The 25574-nt window shown below is 43.6% G+C and overlaps 1 long non-coding RNA gene and 1 pseudogene across 1 annotated transcript; both read right to left on the reverse strand.

Annotated features, from left to right (window-relative positions):
* Positions 1 to 181: 181 nt before the first annotated feature.
* LOC133381719 (zinc finger protein 721-like) lies at positions 182 to 24495 on the reverse strand (annotated as a pseudogene).
* LOC133381735 (uncharacterized) lies at positions 11199 to 17326 on the reverse strand. Its single transcript, XR_009761722.1, has 3 exons — positions 17255 to 17326; positions 12415 to 12585; positions 11199 to 11337 (listed from the first exon to the last, which is right to left on the reverse strand). It is a non-coding gene; the product is annotated as an uncharacterized LOC133381735 (long non-coding RNA).
* Positions 24496 to 25574: the final 1079 nt, after the last annotated feature.

A 25574-nucleotide genomic window follows, 5' to 3' on the forward strand; every position in this document is an offset into this window, starting at 1 on the left:
TCTAAGCAAAATAAAAACCATATTATACACAAAAATACATTTTTAGTTATTTATCTTAATAAAATGTGTACACTGCAGAAGAATTTTATAAAGAATAGAAAATGTACATTAAAATAGTTAATAAAAATCAACATTTAAAAAACACTAAAAATCAATAAAATCAACAGTTAAAGGTATGCTAAACTAAACTATATGAAAACACCGAGTAAGGAGACCATTAGAAACAAGGACTAGTATTATTTTATTTTCATTTAGAAATCACTTCCCAGAAAGTATCTCAAAAATACCAACAATAAAAAAAACATTTCATATGCAAACCAATTAAAAACATTTTAAAATCCCACAGAGATCCTCGGTGATGCAGAGTGGTAAGCGGCAGTAATGCAGTTGAAGCTCTGCTCAGGTCTGCAGTTCGATTCCAACAGAAGGAGGAAGTCGAATCTCCGGTAAAAGGGGTCGAGGTCCACTCAGCCTCCCGTCCATCCGTGGTCAGTAAAATGAGTGCCCGGCATATGCTGGGGGGTAAAGAAAGACCGGGGAAGGAACTGGCAGTCCCACCTCATATATACGGTCTGCCTAGTAAACGTCGCAAGACATCACCCTAAGAGTCGGAAACGACTCGCACTACAAGTGCAGGGACACCTTTACCTTCTAAAATCCCACAGAAACAGTAATAAAGCTCTGCCCTTAAAAGGTTTGTTGAAAAAGGAAGGTCTTCTATAGGCACCACACAAAAAAACACCTGTCTGATATGTAACAGGAGGAAGTTCAAAAAAGTAGATGCCACCACACAAAAGGCCAGGTTTCTCTATCATGCAGAGTGGCCTTCCTAATGAGATGGTATGCGTAAGAGGCCATCTTCTGCAGACTTCAGTGATGGGCTGCATATATAACAGGTGAGATAATCTTTTAAGCATCCTGGCCCCAACCTGTATAGGGCTTTAATCTATGTAGCCTGCAAGATGAAGAATAAAGCTCCCATTCAAGTTCTTTTCATACTCCCTAAATTTCAATTGTTTCTACTGTGTATCCCCTGTGATGTAAGCCTACTGCTTTCATTGAATCTCTTTCCATACTCCGTGCATTAAAAAAGTTACTCCACAGTGCTTTTTCATGCGAAGTAAGTGTGCTCTGACTGAACCTCTTTCCACTCACTACATTTAAATGGTTTCTCCCGTGTGGCTTCTGTGATGTAAAACAAGGCTACTGCTTACACTGAAGCTTTTTCCACACTACCTGCACTTAAACGGTTTCTCCCCTGTATGGGTTCTTTCATGTACAGTACGGCTATAGCTCTGACTGAAGCTCTTTCCACACTCCCTGCATTTAAATGGTTTGTCCCCTGTGTGGGTTCTTTCATGTACAGTAAGGCTACTGTTCTGACTGAAGCTCTTTCCACACTCACTGCATTTAAATGGTTTCTCGTCTCTGTGGGTTCTTTCATGTAAAGTAAGGCTACTGCTCTGACTGAAGCTCATTCCACACTCCCTGCATTTAAATGGTTTCTCCCCTGTGTGGGTTCTTTGATGTGAAGTAAGGTGACCACTCTGACTGAAGCTCTTTCCACACTCGTTACATTTAAATGGTTTCTCCCCTGTGTGGGTTCTTTGATGTGAAGTAAGGTTACTGCTCTGACTAAAGCCCTGTCCACACTCCTTGCATTTAAATGGTTTCTCCCCTGTGTGTGTTTGGTGATGTAATTTCAGGCTAAAGCTTACTCTGAAGCTCTTTCCGCACTCACTGCATTTAAATTGTTTCTCCCCTGTATGGGTTCTTTGATGAAAAGTAAGGTGACTGCTCTGACTGAAGCTCTTTCCACACTCCCTGCATTTAAACGGTTTCACCCCTGTATGGGTTCTTTCATGTACAGAAAGGCTACTGCTCTGACTGAAGCTCTTTCCACACTCCCTGCATTTAAATGGTTTGTCCCCTGTGTGGGTTCTTTCATGTACTTTAAGGCTACTGCTCTGACTGAAGCTTTTTCCACACTCCCTGCATTTAAATGGTTTCTCGCCTGTGTGGGTTCTTTCATGTAAAGTAAGGCTACTGCTCTGACTGAAGCTCATTCCACACTCACTGCATTTAAATGGTTTCTCCCCTGTGTGGGTTCTTTGATGTGAAGTAAGGTGACCGCTCTGACTGAAGCTCTTTCCACATTCGTTACATTTAAATGGTTTCTCCACTGTGTGGGTTCTTTGATGTGAAGTAAGGTGACTGCTCTGACTAAAGCCCTGTCCACACTCCTTGCATTTAAATGGTTTCTCCCCTGTGTGTGTTTGGTGATGTAATTTCAGGCTAATGCTTACACTGAAGCTCTTTCCGCACTCACTGCATTTAAATGGTTTCTCCTCTGTGTGTGTTCTTTGATGTAATCTAAGATTACCACTCTGACTGAAGCTCTTTCCACACGCTTTGCATTTAAATAGCTTCTCCCCTGTGTGGGTTCTTTGATGCAAAGTAAGGTCACTGCTCTGACTGAAGCTCTTTCCACACTCACTGCATTTAAATTGTTTCTCCCCTGTATGGGTTCTTTGATGCAAAGTAAGCTTATTTCTCTGACTGAAGCTCTTTCCACACTCCCTGCATTTAAATGGTTTCTCCCCTGTATGGGTTCTTTGATGCGAAGTATGGTGACCGCTCTGACTGAAGCTCTTTCCACACTCCTTGCATTGAAATGGCTTCTCCCCTGTGTGGGTACTTTGATGTGAAGTAAGCTTACTTCTCTGACTAAAGCCGTGTCCACACTCCATGCATTTAAATGGTTGCTCCCCTGTGTGTGTTCTTTGATGTGAAGTAAGCTTACTTCTCTGACAAAAGCCCTGTCCACACTCCCTGCATTTAAATCGTTTCTCCCCTGTGTGTGTTCGGTGAAGTAATTTCAGGCTACTGCTTACACTGAAGCTCTTTCCGCACTCACTGCATTTAAATGGTTTCTTCCCTGTATGGGTTCTTTGATACGAAGTAAGGTGACTGCTCTGACTGAAGCTCTTTCCACACTCCTTACATTTAAATGGCTTCTTCCCTGTGTGGGTTCTTTGATGTAAAGTAAGCTTACTTCTCTGACTGAAGCTCTTTCCACACTCCCTGCATTTAAATGGCTTCTCCCCTGTATGGATTCCTTGATGCAAAGTAAGGTGACCGCTCTGACTGAAGCTCTTTCCACACTTCATGCATTTAAATGGTTTCTCCCCTGTGTGTTTTCGGTGATGTAATTTAAGGCTACTGCTTAGACTGAAGCTCTTTCCACACTCTCTGCATTTAAAAGGTTTCTCTCCTGTGTGGGTTCTTTTATGTGAAGTAAGATGATCGTTCTGAGTAAAGCTTTTTCCACATTCCCTGCATTTAAATGGTTTCTCCCCTGTGTGGGTTCTGTGATGTGAAGTAAGGCTATTTTTTACACTGAAGCTCTTTCCACATTCCATGCATTTAAATGGTTTTTCTCCGGTGTGTGTTCTTTGATGAAAACTATGACAAGTAGAGGATTTCTTGCTCCCGTTCTCTGGCTGCTTTCTTTCAGACATTTTTGGTCCCCTGTGATTTCCAAATATCTCTTTTTGACTCTCAGCCTTGGCTATTACCAGTGGAACCATCTGTGGTTTTCTATAATTCTCATTCTGCCGGTCACCTGCTGAGGGGGAAGAGGGTTGAAAAAAACACATTGGAATTTCAAGGCAAAAACAAAGCATTTCATCACAGATGAAGCCCAATTATCTGCTTCTCTATTTTTACATCTCCATTATTCTCCCCCTTTTATCTTTGCATGGCCCTCCCTCCCTACTCAATATCTATATAAACTCGCTGACAAAACACCTCTCGGCAGTAAACTCTCACCCTCCTGTCTTGGCAAAGAGACACTTAACCTGTCTTCTATATGCCGAAGACATTGCCCTGTTATGCCAAACGCAGGTGGGCTTACGTTGTCTCTTAAGAGAACTTGCCTCCTTTTGTGTGGATGAACTTTTGAGAATTAACTATGCGAAATGTAAGGTTTTAGTTTTTGCCAAAAGTAGACATAAACACCGCTGGCAAATTGACAACCATATTATTGACCAAGTCAACGCCTTCAGTTACCTTGGCATTGCATTCCATCCCTTAGGTTTTTGGAATGTGCATTTTGTCCAGTCTGCTGCGACTGCACAGAAATCAGCCAGAGCTTTACTGACCTTCTTTTATACAAAGGGTGGTCAGTACATTCCGGCAGCAGTCCAGTATTCAATGCGAAGGTGCTTCCTCAACTGCTTTACGGGACCCAAATTTGTAGTGGACGCAATTACGCATTGTTGGAGAGAGTACAATCTAAATTCATGAGGTCCGTTTTGGGCGCTCCAAGATGTGTCCCCAATGTGACCTTACGCTTGGAATTAGGTGCCCTTCTGATTGAGACCCACGCTTGGATATTAAAATTTAACTACTGGATGAAGCTGCTATTTTTACCCACGGGATTGCCCCCATTAACTTTGGAAGATTCCTTCCAATCTCAATGGCAATGGGTAATGATTCACAAACTCAGAACTCTCGGTTTTTCGCTCCCAGCGATTGGTGCCCTAGGCCATACGACCGCTAAAACAACAATTATCCAACGCCTCAAAGATGTTGAGTATCAGAACAACATGAGCCTAGTTGCCGCTTATTCACAATGCAGTATTAATGTAAATCCCTGTAACTTGGCCACTTACATTTCAAGTTTATCTACCCCAAAACTCAGGAGAGCTTTTACCCTGGCACGATTCAATGTTCTGCCCTCGGCACTAATGGAGGGTAGATACAGGGGAGTCGATTATTATGATCGAACTTGCCCCTGTGGAGCAGATGCGGTGGAGACAGTGAGCTATGTACTACTTTGCTGCCCTTTTTATTCAGATCTCCGCCTTAAGTTCATCTCCCCACTTTTATGTAATCTTCCTCTGAGCCCAGAAGCTATGATTTTACAATATTTAATGGCAGATTCAAAATCACGGATCACTCTGAGGTCGCCTCGTTCTGCACAGCTGCTATGGCTCGCAGGAGGGATCTAATGCGATGTCTATTAGGTCAAGGTTTTAGCTAGATTACTATGTGGACCCGGTTTTAGCTTTTTAGCTTTCTCACTGCAATGATACTGTATTGTATTCTATCTCCACTCTGATATTCAGAGGATCCGTAATTATACCGCTGGTCTTGGACCGTAATAAAGATTTTACGTTATCTTTGCATGGCCAGATGAAAGCAAGGTTACCTGAATATCCTACAGTCTCACACAGCAACATAAATTCCTTTCAGGTCCATATAACACTTGATGTCACTAAGCCCAGATTTGTCTGGGTTTCCTCCTACTGCCATACAACTGTGATATATATTTCTAAAATAGTATGCAATGAAAAGTGGGGTGCGGGGGATGAGAAGGGCAGCAAGTCTGCAGAACAGGACAAATTGGGCACAGCTCACTTCTCCTTGATTCTTAATAATTTGACTGCAGTCAAAAGAGACGGTCAGACAGAAATATAGGAACAAATGAAGTTGTGATATACTAAATCAGACCCCTGGTCCCTCGAGCTCAGTACTGTCAATACTGGCTGGCAGCTGCGCTGCAGGTTTTCAGATAAAGACACTTCCAAATTCCACCTGAAGATTCAAGGGATTAAACTTAGCTGAGCTAAGACAGGGATGGCCAAAGACCAACACTACACGAGTTTGCAATGATGATCTGAACCGTAAGGGGAATGCCCGACTGATCTCTCCCCTTCATCAAAGCCCTGTCCAATTAGATCTTGTTCTTCCAGCCAAGAGACTAAGACCAGGTTTGACATTTCTTTCAAAGATACAGATAAACTAGTTAGTTCTGAACTGAAATTATTCTCCTCTTTCCAAAACAAAGAACGATCTTAGATCTCCTGGAGATGAATAGCACAGGGACATGTAGATCCAAATGTCTCTTGTGGACAAGAAACTGTTCAAAAACCTCAATTCAGTGACACTGTGGAAACCAATCCAGCTATCTTAATTTGGGGGATTTCTCAGCAGATGGGAAGGAAACTTCAACCTGGATGCCATTCCCCCTCCTTATATGAACAGCCTGGCTGGATCAGACCACAGGCCTATCTATTCCAGCATCCTCACAGTGCCAAAGTGGATGCAGATGGGAAGTCTACAGGGAGCACGTGAAGGCATCACTCAGCTCCAGCTGTTCTGATTCCAGAGATATCACATCTATTTATTCATTTATAGGCTCTTTGTATACCGCTATTTCATTAGAAACGTCAAAGCAGTTTACAACACGATAAGAAAAGGCAACCACCATAAATTAAAAACATCAAATATACAATAAAAACAAAGGTCAAGTGTTGTGAAAAGAGCATGCTCTTAATTGCCTGCCTGGTGCAACAGAACGGTTTTCAGCAGGCGCTTCGAAGTTTAAACAGAAGACGCCTGCTGAACCTCTGTTGGCAGAGCTTTCCAGAGAACTGGGCCGATGACACTGAAGGCTCGATTTCATGTCAATGTTCAAATCATTTAAACTCTATAAAATCTAGTTTCAAAGGAGATGAAGCTTCATCATGGATAGGGAGTAATTTACAAATGAATGCAAGCAAGAGTGAATTTGTTACAAGAAATTTTAAATGTCTCTATGCAAAGCACAGTAGCAAGCTGGAAGATGCAAAGGGAGACATCCTGGTTTGCTCCAAGAAAGCTAAATTGAGGAAGGTAACCTGGAAAGAAGGTGATGTGGAAGGCTAGTGACCAACTAATTTCAGAGATGAAAGGGAGACATCCTGGATAAACTGAGGAAGGTAACCTGGGACGCACGTGCAAGAAAGGAAGATGCTTTAAATGCAATTATAATGCCAATATAGAGGTACTGATTAAACAGAAATTATAACTTTAGGGTTTCTATAGGTTTCAATTAATCATAAAATGGCATCAGTATTTGTTAGGGAAAAGCTTTAAAAAAGCAGGTCACTTTGGGTCACCAATGATTGATATTTGAGGTTTAGAAAGTCTCGAAGGTCACAAAAAGCAAAACCAAAAGGAGATAGAAACCACAAAGTTTAATCTCAAAAAGTCAAACAAGCGTGCACTTTGAAAACAACTTATGTAGTCAGGGGCAGACACTTTGCAGGAAAGAAGGAGATGTGGAAGGCTAGTGACCAACTAATTTCAGAGATTTGACATTAAAACATCTTTAAGTAAGAGGGGGGAACATCGGTGAGGGTATATAAAGAACACGTCATCACTCCCTGACCATCCAGAGGCAGATCCTATGTTCTCTGAGCTACCACTTAGTCCCAGCAGCCTGGGCATTGCTTTTGGAGCATGGGGGTGCCCCTCTGCTGAGTTCCTCAACTCGCAGAGTAAGGAAGATCTTCCGTGCCTACAAGCTACTTCATTGCTGCTAAGGATCCATTGGAGAAGCTTTGCTGATCTGAGAGCAAGTGTGCATGCTTGTAATTTTCCTCTTTCCTCTTTGAAGAAAGCATTTATATTTGATGTCACACATTTGATTACGCTGAAAATAGAGAGTGCTTCAAAGGCACATAGCACGCGCTATTGCAACCCTACACCTATGTGGGGGAAGCGTGGGGTATTTGAGGTGTTGGGGTACTCCCTCTAGGTTCCTGTTGACCACCAAGATTCAGTGTTGTGAAATCCTTCTACAGCTTCCCTGAGTCATCTTTCAAGTCCATACCTACTGATCTCTCCCTTTCATCAGAGCCACATACAACTGGATCATGCTCTTCCAGCCAAGAGGTGAAGCCTAGTTTTGACATTCCCAAATTATCCTCTCCTCCCCAAAGCAAACAAAGATTTTAGATCTGGAACTGATTAGTACAGGGACCCAAGTTATCCTCCTGACCAGTTGCCTGGAGGTGTACATAAATCTCCACTCAGGGGCTCTGTGGAAACCAATCCAGCCATCTTAATTTGGGGGATTCCTCAGCAGGTAGAAAAGAAACTTCAACCTAGCGGCTCTTCCTCAGAACAGCCCTGTTGAATCAGACCACAGGCCTATCTAGTCCAGCATCCTCAAAGTGCCTGATCAGATGCGAATGGGAAGTCTACAGGGAGGACAAAGGCACCACCCTCCGATCTGACATAAGATGTGTGGCAGATAAGGGTGAGGCTTCAAAAGAACCACCAGCACCTTGAAATGGGCTGCCAATTCCTCCTTTGCTGGACTGGGGCGCACTTGCACCTGCCAGTCAGCTGATCAGTGATTGAATGAGTCTTTGCTCAAGGAAGGGGAAGCTGTTTCCATTGGATGGAAATCACTTCTCCCTCCCAGCGCTGCTCTGTGAAGCAGCCCCATTCAGCTCCTGAAGTTGAAAGAAGCAGTGTGGGGTGGCGAGCCAAGGGCTCAGCTTGGCTATGGGTGCCTGTTCCCTTTCGGAAGCCACTGCTTTTTAGAAAGATCGGCTGTGCATGGGACTTCTCTGGCAGGCAGCACATCCGAAAGGCACCATTTTCCCCTCCCCCCTGCTCAATGAAAGGAGGGGGAAGGGTGCTTCAGAGAGCACTTTGCAGCTTTAAGACAGTCACTGTGCTCCCAACGGGGCAAGGGTTGCACTCAGGTCCTCCTTGCTTGCTTCCTATAGGCATGCTGCCATTGGCCTGATCCACCAGGCTCTTCTTAAAGACATCAAAGATGTTCTCCAGGAGAACTCACACTCTGATTAATCTGCAACAAATCATATTACACAGGAACTGAAAAATCCTACAATTTCCAAACCAAAATGGGGCCTCAACGCAGCTGAACATCTACCTGTTGATGTCGCATCTTTGGGATACTGGATAAAGGGATCTTTTCCTTCTTCCCAACACGAATGGAGGTCCGACTCTTTGAAGGAAATAGACAAGACTAGTTACTTTTGACCAGAAAATATTCAGCCCTTACAAACAGAGATTTTTATAGATAAGAAAAGGTATAATTTTGATCTGGTAAGTCCTGCTCTCGGTGAATAGAACAGAGTTGTGTGGACCAAGTAGGGTCAGTCTGGCACTTGTGAACATGCGTCCACTGGGCATGAAGCTCGTCTTGAAATGCTTGTTGGGGGTGAACCTAGTAAAGCCAGCTTCTTAGTAGGCTGCAAAGTACTAGGGCAGAACCTAGTAAAGTCAGCAACAGTGGATGCAATTCACTGTGTCACAGGCCACCTGTATTTATAGAAATTGGCCATCTCAAGTTCTTTATAATTGATTTACATAAAATTATGTGTGGAAAAGTAGCGCAAACAATACAAGCCAAAACATGAGTAAAAAGACAAGCTGCCAGTTAAAGTGTCTTTTTTCCTTTGAGTTTTGTTTACAGTAGTTCCAAAATAAATTCTTTCCCGTAAAGTATCAACATTGTATAAGGAGTCCGGGCATTCAGCCAATGATCATGTCTATATATGGCTGAAGCTGTACAGGGGTGAGTCAGGAGAACTTATCAGAATACAACATCAGCATCAAGATGCAGGTTAGGATGAGAGTTCAAATGATGGAAACAAGAGCATAGTAGTAATATGAGCATGAACTGACAGAGTCTAGATCAGGGTTTCCCAACCTTTGGTCCACAGATGTTGCTGGACTACAGTTCCCATAATTCCTGACCATTGGCCATGCTGGAGGGGGCTGATGGGAGTTGTAGTCCCACAACATCTGTGGCTCAAAGGTCGGGAAACCCTGGTCTAGATAGATACAAACTAGAGCTATAAAAGACAGACAGCCTTGGGGATTTTTACCAGTTGTCCGTGACACTGGTCGAAGAAAGAACCACCTGCTCTGAGTGTTAAGGTCCACACGCAGCAAAGGTGAGATCACTCCTTTTCAGATGGAAATCAATGTGACCTATGCTGTCCTTTGAAATGCAACACGTTAGCGTACATCCCCTTTGTATGTGCTGTGTAAGACCTATGTTCTGATATGTGGCTATGTCCACAAAGTATAGTAAATTAGACGTGTTAATTATAAATAGACACTGATAAAGATTTCCTTTGTTGATCGGCCATTAGATATTTCTAGACCTAAAAAGATTTTTGGCTGGGATCTCTGGCCACTTGGTTTACCTGGTCAGACCTAACTGCCGGCAAAAACTGATGGGTAAAAGTAGCCTAAGGAGTAAAATTGGTCTTCTCAGCTGAGATGACATTGCAAGTCGTATGCACAGGACATGACCTGGTCAGGAGAGGGAACTCCCTCAGCTAACCAATGTGGGAATCTGCTTTGAAACCTTTCCCAAAAGTGGATAAAACTGAACTCCTGGTCCCACTCTGGGTTCCAGTTTGTGCGGTTCCTTTTGCTGCTTGAAATCTATCTTAGCCCCAGATGTCAACTGGGGTCTGACTCCATCACCCTCCCCTGCTTTTCCTTCCCTACCTCAGCTTCCTGCCTTCTCTCGACCCTTTCCTGCTGCAGCAAAGGTCCCGTCAAGGGCGCTGCTGCAATTCCTGCTTTCCTGGGATCTCTGCTAGCTGAGGGAACGGCCCTTGTTCCAGCTGCCAAGGAGCCTTTCTCGGGGTCCCTCTTGCCTGCTGCCTTTGCTGTGTCCCTGCCTGAGTCAAAGAGTCTCTGTGATCCATTTCTGTTTCCAGACTTCCCACCAGGGCTGGCAAAGCTAAATCTTGCTCTCTGTCCTGTCTTCTGGACAAAAGCTGACCTTTGGGCAGAGGAAGGAAGAGGGAGGAGGCAGGAGGTGCTCCCGGGAGCATCTCTTCCCACTGGGAGGTTAGAGTACAAGGCACAGAGTGTCAATGATCTGTTGAGGATGCAGGAGAAGATGCTCTGCTGGAGTTTGGGAGCCCCTGCCCTCTCCTCCTCCTGCTGCAAGGTAAGATTTTTCATCATGGGGCAGCAGAAGGCGGCAGGGAGGGGCACTTTTCGCACTGAATGATCAAAAAGCCCCAAGAACAGAGGAAGCTGCATTCTACCAGATCAGAGAGTTAGTCCATCTAGTCCCGCCTGCTTACAGCAACCAGCTGTGGATGTCACGCAGAGAAAAATCTTTCCCAGCACCTCCTACCGGATCCTTTCACCCCTCTTGGAGCTGCCAGGGACTAAACCTCGGACCTTCTACATGCAAAGCAGGTGTTCCCCTTCTGAGCTGCAGTCCCTCCCCAAATATCCAGGGCCCAGGCACCCATTTCCACGACAGCATCCCTGCAGTGGAAGGTTAAATAGCACAGGTGCTAAATCCATACCTTCAACATTCATCAGTCAAGGGGGAAAAGTGCCCTTACCGAGAGAGGCCACCGTCTCATAATTCTCCTCCATGACTTCCCTGTGCAGAACTCTTTGGCCAGGATCCAGCAGGGCCCATTCCTCCTCCGTGAAATACACGGCCACCTCCTCAAAGGTCACAAGACCCTGGAAGGGCAACAGATCCTGGAAAAAGAAGAAGAGGCAGTTTTTCCAACATGTACCATTTGCTCAGCCAAAAACTTGAATAGCTTTCAAAGAAGATTGGACAAATCCATGGAGGATCAGGCCATCAGTGGCTACGAGCCACAATGGCAATGCATTGCCTCCACTGCCAGAGGCAGTATGCTGGGAATGGCAACAGAGCAGGACACTTGGCAGCTACACTTTGGTTCATATCGTACTAATAGCCTGACCAGTGGGGCACGCTGGGATTAATTAATTAATTAATTTTATTGCATTTATATACAACCCCATAGCCGAAGCTCTCTGGGTGGTTTACCACAAAAGCAATATAGAAATCTAAAAATACATTTTAAAAAGCAATTTAAAAGCACATGCTAAAATGCCTGGGAGAAGAGGAAAGTCTTGACCTGGCGCCGAAAAGATAACAGTGTTGGCGCCAGGCTCACCTCATCACAGAAATCATTCCATAATTTGGGGGCCACCACTCAGAAGGCTCTCTCCCTTATTGCCAGACTCCAAGTTTCCCTCAGAGTGGGCACCCAGAGGAGGGCCTTAGATGTTAAGCGTAGTGTACGGGTGGGTTCGTGTCAGGAGAGGCATTCCATCAGGTATTTTGGTACCAAGCCGTGTGACTCTCTTGAAGCTGTCCCACTCTCTTTTTCTTTGCATTTCTTTAGTACAGTTACTTTTTATTTAGCTTTTGTGGGGGTGAGTATTTCTGGATTTTACACTGCTCAGACACAATTGCAGGGCAGAGCTTGATTGACTCTCGAAAAAGATCCCACCTCTCCAAGAGTGTATTTTAGGAGTTTTGCCAGAGTTCTGCCAGACACGTGTCACCGAATCACAAGTGGGGCGAGTGCTCATGTGTTCAGGTCCTGCTTGCAGGCTTCCCACAGGCATCTGGTCGGCCACTGCAAGAACCGGCTGCTGGAACAGACGGGCTATTGGCCTGATCCGGCAGGCTCTCCTTATGCAGCCTCAGAGGTAGTTTTCTCCCAGAGCCCTCCCCTCTATGCTCAGGGAGACACACCCCAGCTGTCCCCTCGGTCTCTCCCCCAATGATCCTCCCCTTACCTGATTGGGCTGCCCGGCTGCTCTTTCCACTCTATCCCACAAAAGAGACAATCCGGACGGTGCCTCTGAGGCCATGGCGCTGCCTGAGAGGGAGGAGTAAACTGGGCCAGCTCTGGGACTCCCACAGCTTTCACCACGATGCACGTTTCGTAGGGAGCAGCTCTCAAGGGCCTGCAGGGGAGAGACGGAGGATGGGAGGGATTTCATCCTTCATGCAAATTTGGGTTCCAGAGATTTGAATGTTATAAGCAGCCTCAATCCAAATAAATAAATTGCACGTCCCTTTGTTGTTTTTCCCCACAATGCTTGATCTGCAAAAGGCCTTAAAGGCCCCAAATCTCTCTCAGAACATTCTCCAGTTTCTTCCAGACTTTTCTCCACGCTTGGGCACCTGTTGTGTCCTTTGCCACCCCCAGGAATTTCACCCATCTCGGACCCCTCACCTCTCATCTCTGCTTCTGCTTCCGCAAAGTCTTTAATTCCTGAGCCCCACAGAGTTTCTTCATCACATTGTGAACCATTTCAGGCTTTATTATTGGGCCTTTTCATCATGGATATAATTAAAAATTTAATCTGCACAGATATTAATTCCATGTCATCTCCCTGACAGTTGGCAAAAAAATAGGTTTTGCACACATTGTCAAGAAGTACTGGGGGTGAATTTGGTCAAATGACTCCATCTTGGAGCTTCCTGGGGATGCAAAACACCTCCAGTCTTTCCATCAGAAATATGGGGAGAGGAAAAATGAGATGCATTCAGTCTGGTTCAGCTCACTGGGTAATGAAAAGAGTATGAAGAACTACTTGCAATACATCCATTTCAAGATCAGCAGGACACGTTATTTGGTACCATCCACTTGTATAATCTGAGTTAACCTTTAGACATTTCTGGACTACAACTCCCATCATCCCTGGCGTTTTGCCATGTTGTCCAGGGCTGATGGGAGTTGGTCCAACCATACCTGGAGGGCACCAAGTTACAGAACACTACTCCAAGTTGGAGAGGTGATGCACAAGGTGAAAAGCTTAACAGCAAACTCACCACACAGGGTTGAGCAACTGGGGTAATAAGTTGATTTCCTTATTATAGGTTTATCCAAACATTTCAATATATTTTTATATTTCTGTGCAGGCTTTCCTCTAATGAGCTCACCGTGGGAAACATAATTTGTGCCCCTCCTTTTGTCTTCACAACAACACTGTCACTGGGCCCAGGACACCACCTGAATTTCACTCCTGAGCAGGGATTTGAACCTGGGTCTCTGTGGACATAGTTCAGCATTAAACTGTGATTCCAATACAATAGACACACACACTTCCACAGATGTGGAAGGTCCCACACAGAGTGGATGTCTGAAATCTAGAGTGGCACATAAAAGTTTATCCTCACGACTTCCGGGAAGGGTGACTTAGCCTGTGCCTGCTTTTGGGACGGGCTCCTGCCGCAAAAGAAGCTTATTCAGATATAAATCAGTCAAAACATTTTTTTTTTTGACTGATGAAACTTCTCCCGGGCAGGGAGAAACGAAGAGATTAACCTCAAAGCCTATTTTTGTTGGGAGGACTAGATTTCATTAATTTATGAGACGAGGTCCAGCCGACAAAGAGGGACGGATTTTCAACAAGCTCTATCTGATAAAGCGACACGTTCATCTTTTCTTCAAAGAGAGAACGGACTAACAGGCAAGCACCCTTCTTTCTATATTTTTTTTACTTGACTTAAATTGTTGCAGTAAAAGGAGATTTGCCAGATTGATCGGCTTTGGACATCTTCTCGGTGAGCTATAACTCTTCTCTGCTATTCACTAATTAACAGCTTATCTCTGTTTTTGTTGCAAAAAGCTGTCCTGGATTTGCATTCTAAAGATATACACAGAAGAGGGATTTCTATTCTTGATTTCTATTCTGAAGAATATTATATTGTCTGAGACTACTCTCTTTTTGGTTTATTTTATTTTGACGAATCTGTTTCCTGACGACGCCATTAATTGTTTCGATCCTGGGAACTACATTTGTTTTCTTAAGCATAGAGAGATAAGGCTGGCTGCTCTGTTTATACTGTGATGTCACCAAGTTTGGAGTATTAACCCAATTGTTGCTGAAATAAGAAGTGGTTCTCTTATATTTTTCTTTTAAAATGGCAATCAAGAAAGTGGCTGAGAATCTGGAAGTAATTATGTTTCAGAAAATAATGGATGAGATTGAGATAACGAAACGAACCCTGTGACAGGGTTGTAAGGAGCTGAAAATTGAATTGAGCAAAATGACGCAGGAGTTTAAAGAAATAGGGGTCCCTGTGAGAGAGGAGACCCTGGAGACTGGAACAAACGTGGAACAGGAAAAAGATCTGGAGTTTATGGATTTTAGAAATAAAATCTACTGTTTGGAATTCAATGTTATCTCTGAAGAAATTAATGAAGATATTAGAGATAAAGTTATCAACGGCATGGATAATCTTCTGGACTGGAATGATGTGATGGAGCCTAATATAGAGAAAACCTATGGAATTAACTGCAGCCATGTGACAATGGAAAAACTTTCAAGAGATGAGCCAGTACATTTTGTAAAAAAGAACAGAGATATGATTTTACAGCAGTATTCCAGCAACCTATTCAGAATGGATGGCAAGAAAATATTTGGGATAGAGGCAATTCCCATCAGACTCTTACTATATGACTATGGCTATGACAGCAAGATTATTACGGAATACTGATAATGGAAGATTGGACACTGAAATTACTGGACTTAACAAGACTATTGAAGATGGAAGATGGAACTAATAGGGATAATAGAATAATGGCTACTGAAATTATTGAACCTAACAGATTCTGATGAGATGGATTAATCGAAATGTTTATTTTGACTATGGTTATGACAATAAGATTATTATAATTATTAATGAGATGGATTAATCGACATGCTTATCTGGAGAAAAATTGATAGATATATTTCTTAAAGAATTGAAACCTCTCTTTGACTTTTTGTGGAAAGAATAAAGTAATGTTTATGAGATTTGATGATTAAGTAAGATAACTACTGGAGGAAAGTGATTTTATAATATGATTTAAGAGACAGGATTGTTATACATTGTAGACTTATAACTGATTTGATCTGTGACAAATGGGAAGTCAATATTTTACTTTTTATTTTTTTGTTTAACTATTTTTGATTTTGTTTTTTGTCTTTGAATGTTTTATGGTTTTGTCTTGTATGTTTTATGAAAATCTGAATAAAAATTATTGTAAAAAAAAAAAAAGTTTATCCTCACAACCATCCAGTGAGGTGGGCTGGGCTGAAAAAAAGTAGACCCACAGACCTGCATAGATCTGGGGGGGAGGGGTCTTAGACCCCTTACTTTTTTGGGAGCAGGCTCTTAGCAGTGTCCCCATGTCTCCAGCAACCTATGAGCCAATCAGCAAGAAAGGAGAGTGTATTAGCCACTGAGAAGAATCTTCTAACATGCTTAATTGTTCTTTCCTGATAATTAGAGTGAATCAGAGTGAAAGGAGGTGAAGCCAGCCGCTGAGACTCTTCTCAGTAGGTAACACTTTGCCCTTCCATGCTTTTCGCTTCTGGCTGTGGGAGAAGGCATTAACATGCATCTCATTCTCAACCCAGCAGGAACAGGATGGGAGGGGGCATCGCTATCATGAATGGACCCTGCACTTCTGAATTTGTCACTACACTACTGTAGAGATGTGAAGGCCCATAACAAAAGTGGAAAATTTGGGAGGGAAAGCAGTTTTTTTCTCTCCCCCCCCCCCCCGTGCACTGACACCGCTCCTTAGAGAGCTCTGTATTGCTGTCCTGGGCTCCTACTGGGAGGAAGGGCAGGATATAAATCTAATAATTAATTAATTGCGCTGAAGAAATGTCTGACTGGTTCCTGGCTACAAGAGACTCTACTATACAAATGTCAGTGACACATCCATAGCTCTACCCACTCTGGCATTTGACAGTAAATTGGCCCTTGGACTGCTGCTTGTGCGTAAATGTGAACCTCGGGTTGAAGAATATTCCCTAACCACTACATTAGCCACAGGCTCTCATCCAAGACCGCCTTACAGGGCTCTTGCGACCACTGCCCAGCTATTGTGCTTTGGACAGGGGGGACGCTGGCTGCCAGCACCCCCACAGATGAGCCAATCCTGCAAGAGAAGCTGAGATCCACCCCAAGGAGGCTTCGATGTTGGAGGGAAACTGACCAGCCCCTCTTCCAGTGGAGGAAATCCAAAAGGGGCTCTCCCTCCAGCTGTGGGGCAGAAAAGCAGCACAGCATTCTCCCCTCCCCGCCAATGTGCCCCCCAACAAGGCTGCATCAAGAGGTCCCCCTTTCCCCCCTGCCTGAGCTGTGTTCCATCCTTGGGGGGAATGGGCTCACCTGCAAAAGGGTTGGGGGGCAGATTCAGTGGAAACAGTTTTGGCCACACTTTGCCTCTGGACTGCGTGGATCAGGCCCCCTCCACACACTTTCTATGGGTTCCCAGAGGGAAGGGAGGGCTCTTCCATCACACCCTCCCCCTCCCAAAAAACAAATCTTCCTTCCCTCATCAGTCCCCTGTCAGGCCCAGGAATTGCAAAGGCAGCTCCCCTCCCCCAGCTGTGGCCCTCAAAACAACACAGGACATCAACCCCCAACATACAGCCGCCCCCCAAGTGCCCCTCTGCAAAGCTGCATCCCCTTGCCCGGGCTCTGGCTTCCAAGACGGCCTTGCAAAGCCAACCCCGCGGCATTTTGCAAATGGATTGCATGCACCAGGGACCGCCAGAGGAAAAGGAGGGAGTGCCCCCCTTCCCTCACCCCCCAACAAAAATACCAAATCCTCCCCCCCCTTTGCACCTCTTTCTCCTCTGCACGAATTCTTTCTTTACCCGGAATACGAATTAAGACAGCCCCCCCACTTCCCCTTCAATATTCCCTCCCCCCTCCATGTGATTAAGACTTCCTGCCTCTCTAGGAACCAGAACTCCTTGCCTTAACCCATCGGAGGACTAAGTGGCAAGAGCTGCTTCTGCCCCCCCAACTGCCAACATTTTCCTCCCTCCTTTCTGTCCCAATATTGCACCTCATCTTCCTCTCTTGCCTCCCGCAGAAGCAGTGGCAAGATAGGCGTGTGCGTGTGTGCTGTGTGATATATACAATATACACATTTGTGTGTAAAAGGTAAAGTGTTCAGGAGGGACGGTGTAAAAGCTGGAACGGAACACGCCGGAATGGGCTCTTTAGAAAAGAAATTGATGCCCAAAACACTAGGATGTGTTAGAGACACATGAGAACAACATTTAGGAACAAAAACCATCCCGATAGCATTTTTATCAACCCTTTCACAACCAAAATGCCCTCCGGAATGAATGAACAGCCCCGAACGGTGACTTCCCAGCAAGCCAGACCTCTGAAATTCACCAGTCCCACATGACTACATGGGATGCATGCAGTAAGACACAAAACATCCACGCAAACCACGTTCCGATACCCGTTCCGGGCTAGAATCCATTTTTACGTAAAAAAGCCCGGAACGGCGACTTCCCAATCAGCCAGACCTACCAAAATTCACCAACCACACATGTTGCTGCCTCTCCTTTTGTTGGGAAATGAGAGATAGCACAGGATGACCCAGGAACCTCTGGGGTGATCAGCAATACCCTTTCTTGCTGTTTGTAGGTCCACTAAGCAGCACTATTGTTGCTGCTATCAGGTTGCGAATGGCTGGTGAATTGGGGAGAGAGAGAGAAAGAGAGATTGGAGGGGCAAGTCGGCTGGCAGAAGGGGGAGAGAATAGAGTTTGCCTTCTGTGAAATAGATGTGCTATCACAGGAAAAAAACTGGGTTCAAAGAAGTGCTCTTGTGTGCTTGGGCTCAGACTCCACCTCTGCCTTGTATTCAAGTTCTGGGCCAAACCTCACCAGTTTGCTTTCTGTGAAATGAGTTTCTGACACAACTACTTTCAAAATCAAGGTTATTAAAGTCTGGAACCTGTGGGAGGGACTCCTACTCATTGGGCAGAGCGCATGAGGTGGAGGCAGAAGAACTTTCCAGTCAAAAGGCTCTCAGGCAAGAAGGCTGGAGAACAGGACCTTGGACAGCCACTGCCAGTCTGAGGGCCAAACTAGAGGAGATACCAATCATGCAACAAACAATTGCACGATGAGCTTTGCAACACTAAATTGAAGGTGCAGGGCAGTTGATCCCTAGTGGGGTCCTGACATGCACCTGTTATTTACATTGGGAACAACAACAATAACACCAGCTCACCAGTCTAATCACTTTTACTGGCTAGATCCCAAGGAAGAGGCAGGAAGGGACAGGAACAGGAAGTGCTTCAAGCAACCTGGTCCCCGAGTTCAGCAGTTGTGCAACTGACCTCCCAGTCAGTAATCTTCACACTTCTGATTCCCAGAAAATGGCATTCAGAGGCATACTGCTTCCCAGAGAGAAACTACAGGGAAGCATCATTAACAATTGCATAACATGAATTAGTTACACAACATGGATTAGTTTGAAGTTACCAGACCATTCATATATCTGGCCCAGAACTATCTATCCCAACAAACTGCCTCCCCCAATAATTTAAGCAGAGATTTTCTGCAGCTTTGCTGCCTTTCCTAAAGGCCCTTCTATTGCCTGGAGAAGCCATTTGGCTATGTGACCATTGAGAAAACCCAATTCTCACTCCTTCTCTCTATGCACACCAGATAACAGTGAGGTCCTTCTTTTGCCTGCTAGGAAATAGCACTGAGACCAGATGAGACTGCGGAGTGAAATCAGTTTGGAAAATGTATTTAAAATACATCAGCAGAAAACTAGTGAATTCATTTTACTTTATGAAAGATGTTAGAATAGCCAATACAAAAAATATCTAAGCAAAATAATAAATAATAATAAATAAAATTTTATTTTTGAGTCGCCTATCTGGCCGAATAAACGGCCACTCTAGGCGACGTACAATGTCATGATAAAATACAATACAACCAAAAATATAATAATTAAAATTAAACAGCATTATCAACATTAGAAACTGACCCATCCCCAGAGACCCCATAGGCCTGCCTGAATAGCCAGGTCTTTAAGGCCCGGCGGAAACCTGTCAGGGAGGGGGTGTGGCGAAGATCGAAAGGAAATGAGTTCCAGAGGGTGGGGGCCACAATCGAAAATGCCCTCTTTCTAGTCCTCACCAGCCTAGCTGTTTTAACTGATGGGACCGAGAGAAGGTCTTGTGTGGCTGATCTTGTCAAGCAGCATAATTGGTGATGCTGGAAGCGCTTCTTCAGATAAACTGGGCAGAACTGTATAGGGTTTTTTTGTTTTTGTTTTTTTTTTACAATAATTTTTATTCAAATTTTCATAAAACATACAAAACAAAATCATAAAACATTCAAAGACAAAAAACAAAACAAAACAAAAATGATTAAACAAAAAAATAAAATGTTGACTTCCCATTTGTCACAGATCAAATCAGTTATAGGTCTACAATATATAACAATCCTGTCTCTTAAATTATATTATAAAATCACTTTCCTCCAGTAGTTATCTTAATTAATCATCAAATCTCATAAACATTACTTTATTCTTTCCACAAAAAGTCAAAGAGAGGTTTCAATTCTTTAAGAAATATATCTATCAATTTTTCTCCAAATAAACATGTCGATTAATCCATCTCATCAAAATCTGTTAGGTCCAATAATTTCAATAGCCATTATTCCATTATCCCTATTAATTTCATCTTCCATCTTCAATAGTCCTGTTAAGTCCAGTAATTTCAGTGTCCAATCTTCCATTATCAATATTCCATAATAATCTTGCTGTCGTAGCCATAGTCATATAATAAGAGTCTGATGGGAATTTCCTCTATCCCAAATATTTTCTTGCCATCCATTCTGAATAAGTTGCTGAAATACTGTTGTAAAGTCATATCTCTGTTCTTCTTTTTTACAAAATGCACTGGCTCATCTCTTGAGAGTTTTTCCATTGTCACATGGCTGCAGTTAATTCCATAGATTTTCTCTATATCAAGCTCCATCACGTCATTCCAGTCCAGAAGATTATCCAAGCCATTGATAACTTTATCTCTAATATCTTCATTAATTTCTTCAGAGATAACGTTAAATTCCAAACAGTAGATTTTATTTCTAATATCCATAAACTCCAGATCTTTTTCCAATTCCACATTTGTTCCAATCTCCAGGGCTTGTATCTTCCCTTTATTTTTTCTTTTCTCATCTCTGATCTCATTCTCCTCTCTCACAGGATCCCCTATTTCTTTAAGCTCCTGCGTCATTTTGCTCAGTTCAATTTTCAGCTCCTTACTGCCCTGTAGCAGGGTTTGTTTCGTTATCTCAATCTCATCCATTATTTTCTGAAACATAATTACTTCCAGATTCTCAGCCACTTTCTTGATTGCCATTTTTAAAACCACGAAAACAAAGCAAAACAAAAATAAAGAAGAACCACTTCTTATTTCAGCAACAATTGGGTTAATATTCCAGGCTTGATGACATCACAGTATAAACATGGCATAATTGGTGATGCTGGAAGAGCTCCTTCAGATAAACTGGGCCAGAACTGTATAGGGTTTTAAAGGTCAATACCAACACCTTGAATTGGACCCGGTAAACAACTGGTAACCAGTGTAGATCCACTAACACCGGGGTGATATGATCATGGCGACGGCTGTTCTTAATCAAGCGTGCCGCCGCATTCTGTACCAGCTGTAATTTCCGGACCGTTTTCAAGGGTAACCCCACGTAGAGCACATTACAGTAGTCTAAGCGAGAGGAGACCAGGGCATGTATCACCCGTGGGAGCAGATGTACAGGAAGGCAGGGTTGTAGCCTCCGTAGCAGATGTAATTGAGACCAAGCCACCCGGCTCACTGCTGAGACCTGAGCCTCCATAGACAAGGCTACGGACCTGGTCTTTCAGGGGTAATCTTACCCCATTAAACATCAGGTCTATATCCCCCAACCTTCTCTTGTCCCCCATGAGCAACACCTCGGTCTTGTCGGGGTTTAGTTTCAGCCTATTCCTTCCCATCCATTCACTTACGGAATCCAGGCACTTGTACATGGTATCCACAGCCAACTCTGGTGAGGACTTAAACGAGAGATAGAGCTGAGTGTCATCTGCATATTGGTGACACTGCAGCCCGAATCTCCTGATGATGGCTCCCAGCGGTTTTACATAGATGTTGAATAGCATGGGGGAGAGGATAGATCCCAGTGGCACTCCGCAATTGAGAGCCGAATAAAAACCATGTTATACACAAAAATACATTTTTTAGTTATTTATATTAATAAAATGTGTACACTGCAGAAGAATTTTATAAAGGATATAAAATGTACATTAAAATGGTCAATAAAAAATCAACATTTAAAAAACACTAAAAATCAATAAAATCAACAGTTAACTGTATGCTAAACTAAACTATATGAAAACAATCAGTAAGCAGACCATTAGAAACAAGGACTAGTATTATTTTATTTTCATTTATAAATCACTTCCCTGAAAGTATCTCAAAAACACCAACAATAACAAAAAAATCATATGCAAACCAATAAAAAACATTTTAAAATCCCACAGAAACAGTAATAAAGCTCTGCCCTTAAAAGGTTTGTTGAAAAAGGTCTTCTATAGGCACCACACACACACAAAAACACCTGATATGTAACAGGAGGAAGTTCAAAAAAGTAGATGCCACCACACAAAAGGCCAGGTTTCTCTATCATGCACAGTGGACTTCCCAATGAGATGGTATGCGTAAGAGGCCATCCTCTGCAGATTTCAGTGATGGGCCGCATATATAACAGGTGAGATAATTTTTTAAGCATCCTGGCCCCAACCTGTATAGGGCTTTAATCTATGTAGCCTGCAAGATGAAGAATAAAGCTCCCATTGAAGTTCTTTCCATACTCCCTACATTTCAATTGTTTCTCCTGTGTATCCCCTGTGATGTAAGCCTACTGATTTCATTGAATCTCTTTCCATACTCCATGCATTAAAAAAGTTACTCCACAGTGTTTTTTCATGCGAAGTAAGTGTGCTCTGACTGAACCTTTTTCCACTCACTACATTTAAATGGTTTCTCCCGTGTGGGTTCTGTGATGTAAAGTAAGGTGACTGTTCTGACTGAACCTCTTTCCACACTCCCTGCATTTAAACGGTTTCTCCCCTGTATGGGTTCTTTGATGCAAAGTAAGGTGACTGTTCTGACTGAACCTCTTTCCACACTCCCTGCATTTAAATGGTTTCTCCCCTGTATGGGTTCTTTGATGCAAAGTAAGGTGACTGTTCTGACTGAAGCTCTTTCCACACTCCCTGCATTTAAATGGTTTCTCCCCGGTATGGGTTCTTTGATGCGAAGTAAAGTGACTGCTCTGACTGAAGCTCTTTCCACACTCCTTACATTTAAATGGCTTCTCCCCTGTGTGGGTTCTTTGATGTGAAGTAAGCTTACTTCTCTGACTAAAGCCTTGTCCACACTCCATGCATTTAAATGGTTTCTCCCCTGTGTGTGTTCGGTGATGTAATATCAGGCTACTGCTTACACTGAAGCTCTTTCCACACTCACTGCATTTAAATGGCTTCTCCCCTGTGTGGGTTCTTTGATGTGAAGTAAGGCAACCACTCTGACTGAAGCTCTTTCCACACACTTTGCATTTAAATGGCTTCTCCCCTGTGTGGGTTCTTTGATGCGAAGTAAGGTCACTGCTTCGACTGAAGCTCTTTCCACACTCCATGCATTTAAATGGCTTCTCCCCTGTGTGGGTTCTTTGATGTAAAGTAAGTTTACAGCTCTGACTGAAGCTCTTTCCACATTCCCTGCATTTAAATGGTTTCTCGCCTGTGTGGGTTCTTTCATGTAAAGTAAGGCTATGGTTCTGACTGAAGCACTTTCCACACTGCTTGCATTTAAATGGCTTCTCCCCTGTGTGTGTTCGGTGATGTAATATCAGGCTACTGCTTACACTGAAGCACTTTCCACATTCCCTGCATTTAAATGGTTTCTCGCCTGTGTGTGTTCTGTGATGCAAAGTAAGGTGAATGCTCTGACTGAAGCTCTTTCCACATTCCCTGCATTTAAATGGTTTCTCGCCTGTGTGGGTTCTTTCATGTAAAGTAAGGCTACTGTTCTGAATGAAGCACTTTCCACACTCTCTGCATTTAAATGGTTTCTCCCCGGTGTGTGTTCTGTGATGTAAAGTAAGTTTACTGCTCTGACTGAAGCTCTTTCCACATTCCCTGCATTTAAATGGTTTTTCTCCAGCGTGGGTTCTTTCATGTACTGTAAGGTACCGCTTGTGTCTAAAGCTCTTTCCACACTGCTTGCTTTTAAATGGCTTCTCCGCTGTGTGAGTTCTCTGATGTAAAGTAAGTTCATTGCTTACACTGAAGCTCTTTCCACACTCCATGAATTTAAAAGGTTTCTCTCCTGTGTGGGTTCTTTGATGCGAAGTAAGGGGACCGCTCTGACTGAAGCTCTTTCCACATTCACTGCATTTAAATGGCTTCTCTCCTGTATGGGTTCTTTGATGGGAAGTAAGGTGACTGCTCTGACTGAAGCTCTTTCCACATTCACTGCATTTAAATGGCTTCTCTCCTGTATGGGTTCTTTGATGCGAAGTAAGGTGACCGCTCTGACTGAAGCTCTTTCCACATTCACTGCATTTAAATGGCTTCTCCCCTGTATGGGTTCTTTGATGCGAAGTAAGGTCACAGCTCCGACTAAAGCTCTTTCCACACTCCCTGCATTTAAATGGTTTCTCCCCTGTGTGGGTTCTGTGATGTGAAGTAAGGCTATTTTTTACACTGAAGCTCTTTCCACATTCCATGAATTGAAACGGTTTTTCTCCGGTGTGTGTTCTTTGATGAAAACTATGACAAGTAGAGGATTTCTTGCTCCCATTCTTTGGCTGCTTTCTTTCAGACGTTTTTGGTCCCCTGTGATTTCCAAATAACTCTTTTTGACTCTCAGCCTTCGCTATTACCAGGGGCACCATCTGTGGTTTTCTATCATTCTCATTCTGCCGGTCACCTGCTGGGGGGGAAGAGGGTTGAAAAAAACACATTGGAATTTCAAGGCAGAAACAAAGCATTTCATCACAGATGAAGCCCAATTATCTGCTTCTCTATTTTTACATCTCCATTATTCTCCCCCTTTTATCTTTGCATGGCCCTCCCTCCCTATTCAATATCTATATAAACTCGCTGACAAAACACCTGTCGGCAGTAAACTCTCACCCTCCTGTCTTGGCAAGGAGACACTTAACCTGTCTTCTATATGCCGACGACATTGCCCTGTTATGCCAAACGCTGGTGGGCTTACGTTGTCTCTTAAGAGAACTTGCCTCCTTTTGTGTGGATGAACTTTTGAGAATTAACTATGCGAAATGCAAGGTTTTAGTTTTCACCAAAAGTAGACATAAACACCGCTGGCAAATTGACAACCATATTATTGACCAAGTCAACGCCTTCAGTTACCTTGGCATTGCATTCCATCCCTTAGGTTCTTGGAATGCGCATTTTGTCCAGTCTGCTATGACCGCACAGAAATCAGCCAGAGTTTTACTGACTTTCTTTTATACAAAGGGCGGTCAGTACATTCCGGCAGCAGTCCAGGTATTCAACGCCAAGGTGCTTCCTCAACTTCTTTACGGGACCCAAATTTGTAGTGGAGGCAATTACGCATTGTTGGAGAGGGTACAATCTAAATTCATGAGGTCTGTTTTGGGTGCTCCGAGATGTGTCCCCAATGTGACCTTACGCTTGGAATTAGGTGCCCTTCTGATTGAGACCCACGCTTGGATATAAAAATTTAACTACTGGATGAAGCTGCTATTTTTACCCACTGGATTGCCCCCATTAACTTTGGAAGATTCCTTCCAATCTCAATGGCAACGGGTAATGATTCACAAACTCGGAACTCTCGGTTTTTCGCTCCCAGCGATTGGTGCCCTAGACCATACGACCGCTAAAACAACAATTATCCAACGCCTCAAAGATGTTGAGTATCAGAACAACATGAGCCTAGTTGCCGCTTATTCACAATGCAGTATTAATGTAAATCCCTGTATCTTGGCCACTTACATTTCAAGTTTACCTACCCCGAAACTCAGGAGAGCTTTTACCCTGGCACGATTCAGTGTTCTGCCCTCGGCACTAATGG

This window comes from Rhineura floridana, chromosome 3, assembly GCF_030035675.1.
Source record: "Rhineura floridana isolate rRhiFlo1 chromosome 3, rRhiFlo1.hap2, whole genome shotgun sequence".
Classification (NCBI taxonomy): Eukaryota; Metazoa; Chordata; class Lepidosauria; order Squamata; family Rhineuridae; genus Rhineura; species Rhineura floridana.